Genomic DNA, 6,024 nt, shown 5'->3' with positions numbered 1-6,024 from the left:
GGAAGGAAGGAAGGAAGGAAGGAAGGAAGGAAGGAAGGAAGGAAGGAAGGATTAACTTGCAAAGTAAAGGATTTCATTATAACTTTCGTTTTTGTTCTTATTTTTGGTTTTCAAGAGAGGGTTTCTCTGTGTAGCCCTGGCTGTCCTGGAACTCACTCCGTAGATCATGCTTTCTTCAAACTCAGAGATTTACCTGCCTCTGTCTCCAGAGTGCTGGGTCTAAAGCCACCCCCCCAGCTCTTGTTATGCCATTTTTACACATGTGTATCAAGTACTTTTTTATATCAAACGCCCTCTGCCTTCATTAATCGTGAAGTGTCCCACCTACCCCACTCCAGCCCCTTTTCCTTTTGTTTACACTATGCAGCCCTAAACCGGGTTTAGTGGCACAAACCTTTAATCCCAGCACTCATGAGACAGAGGCGGGTGGATCTCCGAGTTTAAGGCCAGTCTGGTCTACAGATCGGAGTGTAGGACAGCCAAGGCTACACAGAGAAAGCTGTCATGAAAAACCAAGACAAACAAACAAACAAACAAACCAAAGATTATGTAGCCCTGATTGGCCAGGAATTAATGATCCTCCAGTGCCAGCCCCCAGGGCTGAGAGCGCAGGCTGCAGCCGCCATGCCTGGCTTTAGGGGTTCAATTTGAAAACCTCCAGTTCCTAGACAAGCATGTGCGTGTGCAGTACATAGCTGCAAAGCCAGACCTCAGCTAACTGAGGATCGGGAATTTCAGGGCAGCCTGGGCTACCTAGTAAGAACCTGTCATACTTATTAATAATATATATCTATTATATATACCAAAACAAAGTCAAATCAAAGACAGAAAACCAGAAACAAACTGCCTGGATGTGGTGGCCCATGCCTTTTTTCCCAGTACTGGGGGGAGGCAGAAGCAGGCAGATTTCTGAGACCGGGAGGGAGTCATATCCCCTGGACTGAAGTTAGGGATGGTAGATGGTTGTGAACCACCACGTGGGTGCTGAAAACCAAACCCGGTCCTCTGCAAGAGCAACAAGTGCTCTTAACCACTGGGCATCTCTCAAAGTAGTCCAAATGCCTCCTTCATGCTAAGAAAACCTATGTGCACACTGGGAGAGTTTTGTTTTGTTTTTTTGAGACAGAGTTTCTCTGTATAGCCCTGGCTGTCCTAGACTCACTTTGTAGACCAGGCTGGCCTCGAACTCACAGAGATCTGCCTGCCTCTGCCTCCCCCAGCGCTGGGATTACAGGTGTGCGCCACCACACTCAGCTCTATGTACACACTTGTTTTGTTTGGCTTTTTGTTTGTTTGTTTGTTTGTTGAGACAGGATTTCTCTGTGTAGCCCTGGCTGTCCTAGACTCACTTTGTACACCATGCTGGCCTTGAACTCACAGCGATCCACCTGTGTCTGCCTTGCTGAGTGCTGGGATTAAAGGGGTGTGCCACTGCCGCCTGGCAATGGATTTTTAAAAGCTATTTATTTTATTATTATTCGTGGTAACAGGGACTGAACCTCTTGTCTCCTGCCTGATTTCTCATTGACCTCTATCCTCAGCCCTCGGTTTTACTTTTTACTATTCTTTTTACGTTTTTATTTTGTTTATTTATTTGGGAGGGGCCCCACAAATATGCCACAGAGGTCAAATATGCCATGTGGAGGTCAAAGGAGAACTGTGAAAGTCCATTCTCTCTTCCTATCATGTAGGTTCTAGGAATTGAACTCAGGTCATCAGGCTTGTCAGCAAGCTCCTTTACCCTCTGAGCCATCTTGCCAGCCCCTGGCCTTTCATTTTGTGATACAATCTCTTATCACTGATGCTGGCCTTGGGCTTGCCATCCTCCCAAGAGCTGAGCTCAGGCCTGACTCACCAGGCCTGGCTCAGGCAGGGCTTTTTTTGTTATTTAGTTTCTCGAGATGTTTCTCTTACAGGTAGGCTGGCTTCTTTCTTTAAACTTTGTTTACTTCTATTTCCTATGCACTGGTGTCCTGCTTCATGTCTGTGTAAGGAGATCAGATCCCCTTGAACTGGAGCCACAGATGGTCGTGAGCCACCATGTGGGTGTGGGAATTGAACCTGGGTTCATTAGAAGAGCAGCCATGCTCTTAAGGGCTGAGCCATCTCTCCAGCCTGGGACTTGAACTCTCAATCCTCCTGCCGATGTCTCCCAAGTGCTGGAATTATAGGCATGTGTCGGCAGGAGCTGTTGAGTGGTTTTATGTGGGTGTGGATAGGGCACATGCATGCATCCCTGTGGGCATGTGCTTATGTGTGTGTGAGCATGATGAAGAGGCCAAATGTCTGCTCCCTTCCCCAATTGCTCTCCACCTCATTATCTTTTTAGACAATTTCTCAGTGAGCATGAGCTCACTTTGGCTAGAGTGGCTGCTGAGCAAGCCTGCTCTATCCCCAGCCCTGGGGCTGCAGGTGCGCCGCCTCTTTCCTGTGGGTAGAGGGATCTGAACTCAGGTCCAGTTCTTGTGCAGCACATACTTAACCCTGAGCCTTGTCCTCAGCCCCGAGGTGTGCGCCTCTTTCTCTAACGGATAAAACCTGATACACAAACCACTTTGATAACTTAGTGAATCTGTCTGCGAACAAATGACAGTTAGCACCCCCTGCTGTTAAGTGTCTGCAGCTCTATTTGGCTCTGTTTGGTGAGCTGAGGAATCTACCTTTCATCTGCTGTGTCTGCATCCACTAATGATGGGAGATAAAAGCTCTTTAGAAGTTTCCAGACCCAGGCATTGTTTCTTTAGCCCAAAACCTGTAATTTCCCATTGGACTGTCAATAGCCATATTGAAGACGGGCAATTCCACTCATAGCCTGCTGTAGCAAGAACAAATGTCACCCCCAGAGACGGTAGAGGGGCACATTCAGGCAAAAAGTGGTTTCTGAGTGTGCAGCATTGAGAGTGCAGACAAAGCCTCTCTCCAGCAGCGCTTCATAGTGAGACCCGGTCTCAAGGAGTAATAAAATAAATAAAAATCAAGGGGTTGGGAAGATGCTCAGCAGATGGGAGGACTTCCTGCTCTTGCTCAGGCTAATTCAGTTCCCAGTACCCATGTCAGTAGCTCCAACTCCAGCTCCAGGGGATCTGATGCCCTCTCCTGGCTTCCGTGAACACTGTACATGAGTGTGTGTGTATATATGTATATATATATATATACATATATACACACACATATATAATAAACATTAATATAAATATATAAAATAAACATTAATGGTGAAAAAATAAAGATAGGGCAATGGCTCAGTCAATAAAAGTGCTTGCTCTGAAAGCCTGAAGACCCAAGTTCAGACCACAAACACCCACGTAAAAAAGGCAGACACTACAGCATGAGTCTGTAGACCCTGTGCCTTACAGTGAGAGGCAGGAAGATCCAAGGGAGCTTGCTGGCCAGCCAGTCTATCCATACTGGTGAGCTCCAGGGTAAGTGAAAGTCCTTGTCTCAGTAGATAGAGATCAGTAGAGGAAGGCACCCGGTGACAGCCTTGGACCTGTACACGCACATGCGCAAGGGCACGCACGCAAGGGCACGCACGCAAGGGCACACAGGTGCACACAGACACCAAGGCCAGGCAGTAAGTAATAATAAGTAGGTATTTTAAGGTGGGCTGGGCGCCGGCGTGGTTGTGCAGTCCTATAGCCCTAGCTCGAAGGAGGCATGATGGCGTGGGCTGTATGAGGGCCTAGGAAACAAGAGGCTGCCTCAAAAGAAAGAGCCGGCTACATAGCTCGGTGGCAGAACTCCCCTCTGCTACACACACGGCCCAGGATCCAACCCTGACACCACGGACAAGAGAAAGAAAGAAATAAGAAAAGAGAGAAAGGAAGGAAAGAAGGAAGTCACGTTTTCCAAAAATTGTGACCTCACGAAGAGCTTCTCACGAGCTGAGAGGCCAAACTCACTTCTTCGCCATCCCTTTATAGCCACACCTTCTGAACGCTAAAGTCACACCCAACTCCTGCCCTCAGAAGGACACTGACCAGAGCCAGCAGCACACAGGGGCCAGGCTAGCCCACACCGCGCTTTCTTCTTTTGGTGACATTCCTTTCTACCTGTTAGAAAGTGATCACTTCAGGCTCCCTAGTGGTGCCCAGGAGGCTCTGGGGTCCTGTGCTGTGCAGGAAGCTCCTAGCACGGGAAGGGGGAGGGGGAGGACACTCCTCCTCCACAGCTTCGGTTTTTGTTTCTGTTCTCATTGGCTGGACGGCTCTCCAGCTCCCCAGAAACCCTCCCTTCTTAACGCAGGGTCGCCTGGCCACAGGCTCCTTTCTCAACCACTCAAACTGTTTGCCTTCAAGGGGGAGGCAGATGGGTGTCGTGCACACGCCCCACCCCCGGCCTGGCCTGGAACTCATTACTCAGCCAGGCTGACTGCAGATCTCCCGGCCTCCCACAGCCCGGGCGCTGAGATTACAGCCGCCTTTGAACTTTAACAATTCTAAGCTTGCATCCCACTCCTATCCCTGCAGACTCTGATGTAATTCGCTTAGGGTGGGCCTAGATATCAGGATTAAAGGTGAACATGGAACCTTTTGAGAATTCTAGGTCTGTTCCTCTATTTTTCCCTTCCTTCCTTCCTTCCTCCCTCCCTCCCTCCCTCCCTTCCTTCCTTCCTTCCTTTCCTTTCCTTTCTTCAGGACAGTGTCTCACTGTGTAATCAGGCTATATAGACCAGAGTGGCTTCCAATCCACAGAGACCTGCCTGTTTGGTGATTAAAGGCTTGTGTCACTATGCACAATTTGACATGTTTTTGTTGTTGTTTTGTGGGGGGGTGGTCTCACTACTTGGCCTTGGCTGACCTGGAACTTACTAAGCAGACCAGGCTGGCCTTGACTCATAGAGACTAATTTTCCTCTTCATCCAGAGTGCTGGAATTAAACCTATTCTAATTTTAATATTAAATTTATTTTAATCCGGGCATTAATTTAATTTAATAAACGTAATCTACTCCAGGCACTTGCCTTTAGTCCCACACTTGGGAAGCAAAGCAGGCAGATCTCTGAGTTTGAGGCCAGCCTGGTATATAGAATTCTAGGCCAGCCTCATCTTTAGCATGTTTCGGGCCAGCTGGGGCTACAGTGTAAAACCTTGTCTCAACAACTGAATTAATTGGAATGACTTTCGTTACCGTATTATGCTGTGTGAGGGTGCGCATGTGTGAAGCAGCATGGGAAAGGTCAGAAGACAACTACGGGTGAGGTCAGCGAGCCCTGACAAGGAGAGGGAAGGGGCAAGTCGCGTCCCATGAGTGGGTGAGCGGACAGTTTAAGTTTCTCTTTTGACCTTGTGCAGACAAGTTTTCCATCCCGAAATGCAGAGGTGTTTGTTTGAGACAGGGGACAAGGTGGCCTCCCCTTGTTGATGTGGCCAAGGATAACCTGGGATTTCAGATCTCCCACCCCGCTTGGCCTGACTCACCAGGCGCTGGGGCTTGAACTCATCTCTTCCTGTGTTCAATCTGGCCCTCTCCAACTGAACTACGACCCCAGCCCTGTATAGCAGATACTGCCAGGGCAGGAGGCCTTGGGTTAAAGCTCCAGGCTCTGACCCAAAATAATTCGTGGGTGCCATGATCTGTCCTGTTTATAAGAATTTTGCAGCTGCTGTTAAAGCAGGTATAGGCACCAAGCCCAAATCTGGGTGAATTCAGGGTCAAGGGCTTCCGCTCGCTGAGCTCCACTCTTAGGTGACAGCTGTCCCTGCGCAGAGAGCGGCAGGTGACACTTCTGCAGGCGGCGTCGGGCCTGATCGGTCCCGGACAGTGCCACACAGCAGCTCCAGTCTCTGCGCAATGACATCGGCCTGCACGTGGCGCGTGAGGTCCGGGAGCCCGCCGGGAGGCGAACTACACATCCCAACATTCCTCGGGCAGGGGTGGGGCGACACAGGAGGGTGACCAGGCCACCAGCCCTGACCGGGCGTGCGCAGTGGCTCTTGGGAGTGGCGGGGCGGGTCCTCCCGGCTGTCAGCTGTGGCCCCAGGCGCCTAGGCGGGGTGGCGGTGGCCATTGGCGGAGAGGAGAG

Source organism: Psammomys obesus, unplaced genomic scaffold, assembly GCF_907164565.1.
Source record: "Psammomys obesus unplaced genomic scaffold, mPsaObe1.curated_primary_1811, whole genome shotgun sequence".
Classification (NCBI taxonomy): Eukaryota; Metazoa; Chordata; class Mammalia; order Rodentia; family Muridae; genus Psammomys; species Psammomys obesus.
Note: the sequence above shows the minus strand (reverse complement) of the source record.